General features: G+C 37.8%; 1 non-coding gene across 1 annotated transcript; it reads right to left on the bottom strand.

The window, feature by feature from the left end:
* Window positions 1–6,793: 6,793 nt before the first annotated feature.
* On the bottom strand, window positions 6,794–6,901 carry LOC148565232 (small nucleolar RNA R71). Its single transcript, XR_015884024.1, has one exon. It is a non-coding gene; the product is annotated as a small nucleolar RNA R71 (small nucleolar RNA).
* Between the last annotated feature and the right edge of the window lie 3,467 nt (window positions 6,902–10,368).

Genomic DNA, 10,368 nt, shown 5'->3' with positions numbered 1-10,368 from the left:
TATTGTACAATAATGTTGGAAAGTAAATGTGGGAGAAGAATATCCTAAACAAGGGTGATCTTCTCCTATATATAATAACCTAGTAACTAAGAAGTACAAAAATTATGATATAATAGACTAGAGGTACAAAAATCCACTTGTGGTCCCACTTGAGTTCTTGGGTTAAGCTTGGCATCCACTTAGAGGAATGGGTGTTGAATGCCTATTAGGGAGTGATTGGCGCTGCCTTGTACTCTTGGTGGGCGTAGAACGCCCATTAGGGGGTAGTTGGCGTTCAACACCAGCTTTGGATCTCCTTTGGGGCGTTGAATGCCAGCTAGGGGGTAGCTGCTTGGCGTTCAATGCCCAGAATGGGCAGGCTCCTTTGAAGAAAAGTATAAACCATTATATATTACAGGAAAGCTTTGGAGGTTAGCTTTCCAATGCCGTTAAGAACTCATCATTTGGACCTCTGTAGCTCTAGAAATCCTCGTTTGAGTGCACAGAGGTCAGAATCTAACCGCATCTGCTATGCTTTCCTTGCCTCTGAATCGGACTTTGCGAAAACTCCTCAATTTCAGCCAGAAAATATCTAAAATCATCATAAAACACATAAACTCAAAGTAGAATCCAAAAATGTGAATTTTTCACTAAAACCTATGAAAATATAATAAAACTTAAATAAAACATAACAAAAACTATATGAAAATGATGCCAAAAAAGTATAAAATATCCGCTCATCAGTGTATGATTAATTAAATGTGAATTTATGTTTGATGATGAAGAGTATGTTATGGAATGTTCGAATGTGTGATATATGATTTATGATGATAAAATGATTAGTATTGGTGTTGTTTATGAATATGATGAATGAAGAAGGATATAGATGATTATGATGTGTGATGATAAATATTGATGATGATATTGGATTTTGAATATTATAGTTGATGTTGATATTGAATGGTGGTGAATAATATATATGAAGAGTTAAAATGTGTGAAATTTGTTAAGGTTGAGATATTGATTTATAAATTGTGGATTTTGTTGAATTATGGTGGAAAGATTAAGTGAAATGGGTGTTGAGTTGATTGAAGGACAATGGAATGGTAAAGAGTAGTATGTGGTAGTATTTTGTAATGAAAGCGGGTATGTTTTGGTTATGGAATTTGAAAATAATAGAACTTTGATGTTTTTGTGTAAAACTTGATTTTTGGTGAACTTTGGAGGAACATAACTAGAGCCTCAGTTTTTGAAATTGGTTTAAATTTGTTTTAAATTAAAGATGATTTAAAGAGTTTTAAAATGATATTATGTTTGAGGAAAATAGAATTTTGTAGAGGAAGTTATGAACATTTAAAGTTTGGTGTTTAAAACTGAAATTTTTGTAACTTGACAATTTTTGCAATCTGAGGTACATGCGTACGCAGGCCCTTTCATACGTGGACGTGTGTCTCTGCCAAGCCTTCTTGCGTACGCGGCCCATGCATGGGTACGCGTAATGGTCCAATTTTTCTCGGATGCATTTGCGGCTTATTCACATGCGTACGCGGACATGCAATTTTTCAATGTGTGCGTATGCACACAGGGGTGTGCGTACGCACAGCCCCTGCTTTGGTGAAAAATAATTTTTCTTCATCTTTCATGGGTTCTCTAGCTTTCCAAACTTCTTTACCTACTGTTTAAGATTACTAACTAGTAATTAGGCCTTAAGACTAATAGAGATAGGTTAGTGAACTAAATTGGTAAATTTCTGTATAAGTTTAGAAGACGGAGGCTTAGGCTTCTGAAGTTGTGTGTGAGCGGGCGAAGTACTATATTGGTGATGACTCAGAGAAATTAAGAGGTAAAAATAATTGATAATAAATTTGAGAATTGGGAATCGATAATGGTTATGATGAGTCAGGAACTTGGCAAGGAATGATGAGCTTGATGAATATTAAAAATTAGTGTGCCAGACACTATATCCTTGGAATGATAGTGTGTCAGGCACTATATCACTGGAATGTTGAGACTTGAGAGTTGAGAATGGATTGAGAGGAGAAAATGGTGGTGATTGACGATGATTTGAGGTTGATGGAGTTGTTGGATGTTGGAAGTATGCTAGGCACCATATCCTTGGAATGATAGTGTGTCGGGCCCTATATCCCTAGAATGATTTATGATGAAACAGATGTTGTTATTTTCCTTCTCTGCTGCAAGAGTGTGCCAGGCACTATATCCTCAGAACAAAAGCATGCCAGGTGCTATATCCTCGGATGTGCTAGAAAGGCGACATCCGAAAGGATGTGTCAGGTTGGCATTTATGGACCGACAAGTGATATCACAAGCCAATAGGACAGATATTCATCATGTACATCTTCTATGGGTTTTTCTTGCTCTGCCTAATTGCATCTTTTGCCTAAATGTATAATATGCTTACTTGATAATTGTTTTAATTGTTGTACATGTATATTACTTGTGTTTTACTTATTTGCGTTATCTGTGATTATCTGGTGTTAAGGAGGATCGGGAGGCGGTGACGAAGGGATCGCACGGAGGTTAGGTTGGCGAAGGCTGTGGGATACTGATGAGCGGATAATTTATACGCTTTTTGACATTGTTTTTAGTATGTTTTTAGTAGGATCTAGTTACTTTTAGGGATGTTTTCATTAGTTTTTATGTTAAATTCACATTTCTGGACTTTACTATGAGTTTGTGTGTTTTTCTGTGATTTCAGGTATTTTCTGGCTGAAATTGAGGGACTTGAGCAGAAATCAGATTCAGAGATTGAAAAAGGACTGCTGATGCTGTTGGATTCTGACCTCCCTGCACTCAAAGTGGATTTTCTTGAGCTACAGAACTCTAAATGGCGCGCTTCCAATTGCGTTGGAAATTAGACATCCAGGGCTTTCCAGCAATATATAATAGTCCATACTTTGGCCAAGAATGGATGACGTAAACTGGCGTTCAACGCCAGCCTTCTGCCCAAATCTGGCGTCCAGCGCCAGAAAAGGATCCAAAACCAGAGTTGAACGCCCAAACTGGCACAGAAACTGGCGTTCAACTCCACAAATGGCCTCTGCACGTATAACACTCAAGCCCAAGCCCAAGCACACACCAAGTGGGCCCCGGAAGTGGATTTATGCATCAATTACTTACTAATGTAAACCCTAGTGACTAGTTTATTATAAATAGGACCTTTTACTATTGTATTAGGCATCTTTGGTCTCAGTTTTATTCCATTATTCATCTTAGGAGACTATTGATCTCGTTTAGGGGGCTGGCCATCTCGGCCATGCCTGGACCTTCACTTATGTATTTTCATACGGTAGAGTTTCTACACTCCATAGATTAAGGTGTGGAGCTCTGCTGTTCCTCAAAGATTAATGCAAAAGTACTACTGTTTTCTATTCAATTCTTCTTATTTCTCTTCTAAGATATCCATTCGCACCCAAGAACGTGATGAAGGTGATGATTATGTGTGACGCTCATCATCCTTCTCCCTTATGAACACGTGCCTGACAAACACTTCTGTTCTACATGAATTAAGCTAGAATGAGTATCTCTTAGATCTCCTAACTAGAATCTTCGTGGCGTACGCTAGAATGATGGCGGCATTCAAGAGAATCCGGAAGGTCTAAACCTTGTCTGTGGTATTCTGAGTAGGATTCAATGATTGAATGACTGTGACGAGCTTCAAACTCGCGATTGTTGGGCGTTAGTGACAGACGCAAAAGGAGGGTGAATCCTATTCCAGCATGATCGAGAACCGACAGATGAATAGCCGTGCCGTGACAGGGTGCGTGAGCATATGATTCACTGAGAGGAGGGGATGTAGCCACTGACAACGGTGATGCCCTTGCATACAGCCAACCATGGAAAGGAGTAAGACTGATTGGATGAAGATAGCAGGAAAGCAGAGGTTCAGAGGAACGAAAAGCATCTCCATTCGCTTATCTGAAATCCCTGCCAATAAATCTACATAAGTATCTCTATCCTTTTTATTGTTTATTTTAATCTAATAAAGTATCATGTTTATATCTGCCTGACTGAGATTTACAAGGTGACCATAGCTTGCTTCATACCAACAATCTCCGTGGGATTCGACCCTTACTCACGTAAGGTATTACTTGGACGACCCAGTGCACTTGCTGGTTAGTTGTATCGAAGTTGTGACAATTATGAATTAAGATCAAAGCACCAAGCTTTGGAGCCATTACCAGGGATTGTTCGAGCCTGGACATCACAATTTCGTGCACCAAGTTTTTGGCGCCGTTGCCGGGGATTGTTCGTGTTTGGACAACTGACGGTTCATCTTGTTGCTCAGATTGGGTAACTTTCTTTTCGTTTTCTTTTTAAAAATTTTTCAAAAATATTTCAAAACTTTTCTCATCTGTTTTCGAAAAAAAAATAAAAATGTTTTCAAAAATAAATTATTCTATGGCTTCAAAATTTTTAAGAATGAATTCTAGTGTTTCATGAAATATGTTGAATCATATCTGGCTATAAAGCCATACCCAAACTACTTTGGGATTGGTATTCAACTAATCACTCCAGCCCATGTAATTATATGTTGCAGCCTGGCTGGCTGTAAAGCCATGTCTAAATTCATTTGGACTGAGGCTTGCAATTTGTTATCAAGAGCAATTTAGTTGTTGCTCATCTACCTGCTGTTGATCCATGATCACCTGCTGAAGCTTGGCTGGCCATTGGCCATGTCTAGTGTTTTGGACTGGAGCTTTCATTGAAAGCTTGGCTGGCTAGTGAGCCATGTCTAATTCCTGGACTGAAGCTTTAGACTAACATGGCAAGATTCCTGGAATTCATATTAAAAATTTTGGAATCCTTATTTTTCCTTTTAATTTTCGAAAAATAAAATAAAAATCCAAAAAAAAATTAGAAAATCATAAAAATCAAAAATATTTTCTGTTCCTTGTTTGAGTCTTGAGTCACATTATAAGTTTGGTGTCACTTGCATATGCATCTAGCATTTTTCGAAAATATCATGCATTCATAGTGTTCTTCATGATCTTCAAGTTGTTCTTGGTAAGTCTTCTTGTTTGATCTTGATGATTTTTGTGTTTTGTGTCTTTTCATGTTTATCATATGTATTCTTGAATTCTTAGTGTCTAAGCATTAAAGAATTCTAAGTTTGGTGTCTTGCATGTTTTCTTTGCATTAAAAATTTTTCAAAAATATGTTCTTGATGTTCATCATGACATTCAAAGTGTTCTTGGTGTTCATCTTGACATTCATAGCATTCTTGCATGCATTCATTGTTTTGATCTAAAAATTTCATGCATTGCATATTTTTCATGTTTTCATAAAAATTCAAAAAATCAAAAAAATATCTTTCCTTTTTTTTCTCATCAAATTCGAAAATTTGAGTTGACTTTTTCAAAAATTTTTAAAATCAAGTTGTTTCTCATGAGTCAAATCAAATTTTCAATTTGAAAATCTTATCTTTTTCAAAATCTTTTTCAAAAATCAAATCTTTTTCAAATTTCTTAGTTATTTTCGAAAATTCTAAAAATATTTTTCAAAAATCTTTTTCTTATTTTTAAATCAAATTTTCGAAAATAACTAATCAATTAATGTTTTGATTCAAAAATTTGAAGTTTGTTACTTGCTTGTTAAGAAAGATTCAAACTTTAAGTTCTAGAATCATATCTTGTGATTTCTTATGAATCAAGTCATTAATTGTGATTTAAAAAAAAAAAATCAAATCTTTTTCAAAACTAATCCTATCATATCTTTTCAAATATCTTCTTATCTTATCTTTTTCAAAAAATATCTTTTCAAAATATCTTTTCTAACCTCCTAACTACTTATCTTTTCAAAATTGGTTTTCAAAATTTGTTTCAACTAACTAACTAACTTTTTGTTTGTTTCTTAACTTTTTCAAAACCACCTAACTAACTCTCCCTCTCAATTTTCGAAAATATCCTCCCCTTTTTCAAAAATTTCTTTTTAATTAACTAATTATTTTTATTTTTTTATTTCAAAAAAAAAAATTTTCGAAAAATACTAACTAATTTTTCAAAAACCATGTTCAAAAATCACTAACCCCTTTTCAAAAATGATTTTCGAAAATTCCCTCCTTCTCTCTCATCCTATTCTATTTATTCATTCATTAACTAACATCTCTTCCTCACATCATCACCAAATTCGAACCCCCTCTTCTATCTGTGTTCGAATTTCTTCCTCTTTTCTTCTACTCACATAAGGGATCCCTATACTGTGGTATAAAGGATCTCTATTATTATTATTATCATATTTCTGTCCATTCTTCCTTGTATTATGAGCAGGAGCAAGGATAAGAACATTCTTGTGGAAGCAGATCCAGAACCTGAAAGGATTCTGAAGAGAAAATTAAAGAGAAGCTAAAATACAACAATCCAGGGAAAACCTTTCAGAAATTTTCGAACAGGAAGAGGAGATGGCAGCCGAAAATAATAATAATGCAAGGAGGATGCTTGGTGACTTTACTGCACCTAATTCCAATTTACATGGAAGAAGCATCTCCATTCCTGCCATGGGAGCAAACAACTTTGAGCTGAAACCTCAATTAGTTTCTCTGATGCAGCAGAACTGCAAGTTTCATGGACTTCCATCTGAAGATCTTTTTCAGTTCTTAACTGAATTCTTGCAGATATGTGATACTGTTAAGACTAATGGAATAGATCCTGAAGTCTACAGGCTCATGCTTTTCCCTTTTGCTGTAAGAGACAGAGCTAGATTATGGTTGGATTCTCAACCTAAAGACAGCCTGAACTCTTGGGATAAGCTGGTCACGGCTTTCTTAGCCAAGTACTTTCCTCCTCAAAAGCTGAGCAAGCTTAGAGATGATGTTCAAACCTTCAGACAGAAAGAAGGTGAATCTCTCTATGAAGCTTGGGAAAGATACAAACAGTTGACCAAAAAGTGTCCTTCTGACATGCTTTCAGAATGGACCATCCTGGATATATTCTATGATGGTTTATCTGAGCTATCAAAGATGTCACTGGACACTTCTGCAGGTGGATCCATTCACCTAAAGAAAACGCCTGCAGAAGCTCAAGAACTCATTGACATGGTTGCTAATAACCAGTTCATGTACACTTCTGAAAGGAATCCTGTAATCAATGGGACGCCTATGAAGAAGGGAGTTCTTGAAGTTGATACTCTGAATGCCATATTGGCTCAGAACAAAATATTGACTCAGCAAGTCAATATGATTTCTCAGAGTCTGAATGGAATGCAAGCTGCATCCAACAGTACTCAAGAGGCATCTTCTGAAGAAGAAGCCTATGATCCTGAGAACCCTGCAATAGCAGAGGTAAATTACTTAGGTGAACCTTATGGAAACACCTATAACTCAACATGGAGAAATCATCCACATTTCTCATGGAAGGATCAAAAGCCCCAACAAGGCTTTAATAATGGTGGAAGAAACAGGTTTAGCAATAGCAAGCCTTTTCCATCATCAACTCAGCAACAGACAGAGAACTCTGAGCAAAATGCTTCTAATTTAGCAAATCTAGTCTCTGATCTATCTAAGGCCACTGTAAGTTTCATGAATGAAACAAGGTCTTCCATTAGAAATCTGGAAGCATAGATGGGCCAGCTGAGTAAAAGGATCACTGAAATCCCTCCTAGTACTCTCCCAAGCAATACAGAAGAGAACCCAAAAGGAGAGTGCAAGGCCATTGACATAAGCGCCATGGCCAAACCTGTAAGGGAAGGAGAGGACGTGAATCCCAAGGAGGAAGACCTCCTGGGACGTCCAGTGATCAATAAGGAGCTTCCCTCTGGGGAACCAAAGGACTCTGAGGCTCATCTAGAGACCATAGAGATTCCATTGAACCTCCTTATGCCCTTCATGAGCTCTGATAAGTATTCCTCTTCTGAAGAGAATGAGGATGTCACTGAAGAGTAAACTGCCAAGTTTCTTGGTGCAATCATGAAGCTGAATGCCAAATTATTTGGCATTGATGCTTGGGAAGTTGAACCTCCCTTGTTCATCAATGAACTAAGTGATCTGGATCAACTGACATTGCCTTAGAAGAGACAGGATCCTGGAAAGTTCATAATACCCTGTACCATAGGCACCATGATCTTTAAGGCTCTGTGTGACCTTGGTTCAGGAATAAACCTCATGCCCCTCTCTGTAATAGAGAAACTGGGAATCTATGGGGTGCAAGCTGCTAAAATCTCATTAGAGATGGTAGACAGCTCTAAAAAACAGGCTTATGGACAAGTAGAGGACGTGTTAGTAAAGGTTGAGGGCCTTTACATACCTACTGATTTCATAGTCCTGGATACTGGAAAGGAAGAGGATGAATCCATCATCCTAGGAAGACCTTTCCTAGCCACAGCAAGAGCTGTGATTGATGTTGACAGAGGTGAAATATTCCTTCAATGGAATGAGAACTCCCTTGTGTTTAAAACTCAAGGATCTCCCTCTGCAACCATGGAGAGGAAGCAGAAAAAGCTTCTCTCCAAGCAGAGTCAACCAGAGCCCCCACAGTCTAACTCTAAGTTTGGTGTTGGGAGGCCACAACCAAACTCTAAGTTTGGTGTTGAACTCCCATATCCAAACTCTAAGTTTGGTGTTGGAGAGTCTCAACAAAGCTCTGCACATCTGTGAGGCTCCATAAGAGCCCACTGTCAAGCTATTGACATTAAAGAAGCACTTGTTGGGAGGCAACCCAATGTTTATCTAACTCTTATTTTTATTGTTTTTCATGTTTTCTTAGGTTCATGATCATGTGGAGTCACAAAATAAACAAAAAAATCAAAAACAGAATCAAAAACAGCAGAAGAAAAATCACACCCTGGAGGAGCATCTGTCTGGCGTTCAAACGCCAGAACAGAGCATAGTTCTGGCGCTGAACGCCCAGAATGGGAGCATCCTGGCGCTGAACGCCCAGAACAAGCATGGTTCTGGCGTTCAACGCCAGAAATGGCAGCAAAGGGGCGTTGAACGCCCAAAATGGGCACCAACCTGGCGCTGAACGCCCAGAGTTGTGTGCAAGGGCATTTTACATGCCTAAATTGGTGCAGGGATGTAAATGCCTTGACACCTCAGGATCTGTGGACCCCACAGGATCCCCACCTACCTCATCATCTCTCTTCCCATTTATGATCATCCCTTCTGTTATCCATTTACACACTCCCATCCATCTCCTCCATATCTTCTTCAGTCTTTCTTCTTTTGCTCGAGGGCGAGCAACATTCTAAGTTTGGTGTGGTAAAAGCATAGCTTTTTTGTTTTTTCCATAACCATTGATGGCACCTAAGGCCAGAGAAACCTCTAGAAAGAGGAAAGGGAAGACAAAAGCTTCCATCAAGGGTCTATAGCTCAGTGGTAGAACATTTGACTGCAAATCAAGAGATCCCTGAGATACCTCAGGGGATACATTTTCTTCCACACAATTATTGGAAGCAACTAAAGGGTGGAACATCAAGAGCACTCCGTCATCCTTCATGAAATCAGAGAAGATCTAAAAGCAATGAAGGAGGAGCAGCAAAGACAAGGAAGAGACATAGAAGAGCTCAAGGACATCACTAAGGTGGACTCATTCCTTGTTCTTACTTTCTCTGTTTTTCATTTTCTATGTTATGTGCTTATCTACGTTTGTGTCTTCATTACATGATCATTAGTAGTAGTAACTATGTCTTAAAGTTATAAATGTCCTATGAATCCATCACCTCTCTTAAATGAAAAATGTTTTAAATCAAAAGAACAAGAAGTACATGAGTTTCGAATTTATCCTTGAACTTAGTTTAATTATATTGATGTGGTGACAATGCTTCTTGTTTTCTGAATGTATGCTTGAACAGTGCATATGTCTTTTGAAATTGTTGTTTAAGAATGTTAAATATGTTGGCTCTTGAAAGAATGATGACTAGGAGACATGTTATTTGATAATCTGAAAAATCATAAAAATGATTCTTGAAGCAAGAAAAAGCAGCAAAGAACAAAGCTTGCAGAAAAAAAATATATATATAGGCGGAAAAAAAAATATAGAAAGAAAAAGAAAAAAAAGCAAGCAGAAAAAGCCAATAACCCTTAAAACCAAAAGGCAATAACCCTTAAAAAGGATCCCAAGGCTTTGAGCATCAGTGGATAGGAGGGCCCAAAGGAATAAAATCCTGGTCTAAGCGGCTAAACCAAGCTGTCCCTAACCATGTGCTTGTGGCGTGTAGGTGTCAAGTGAAAACTTGAGACTGAGCGGTTAAAGTCAAGGTCCAAAGCAAAAACAAAGAGTGTGCTTAAGAACCCTGGACACCTCTAATTGGGGACTTTAGCAAAGCTGAGTCACAATCTGAAAAGGTTCACCCAATTATGTGTCTGTGGCGTTTATGTATCCGGTGGTAATACTGGAAAACAAAGTGCTTAGGGCCACGGCCAAGACTCATAAAGAA

The sequence above is a fragment of the Arachis ipaensis genome, chromosome B5, assembly GCF_059453495.1.
Source record: "Arachis ipaensis isolate K30076 ecotype BB chromosome B5, ASM5945349v1, whole genome shotgun sequence".
Lineage (NCBI taxonomy): Eukaryota > Viridiplantae > Streptophyta > Magnoliopsida > Fabales > Fabaceae > Arachis > Arachis ipaensis.
This window is presented reverse-complemented; position numbering and strand designations above follow the sequence as displayed.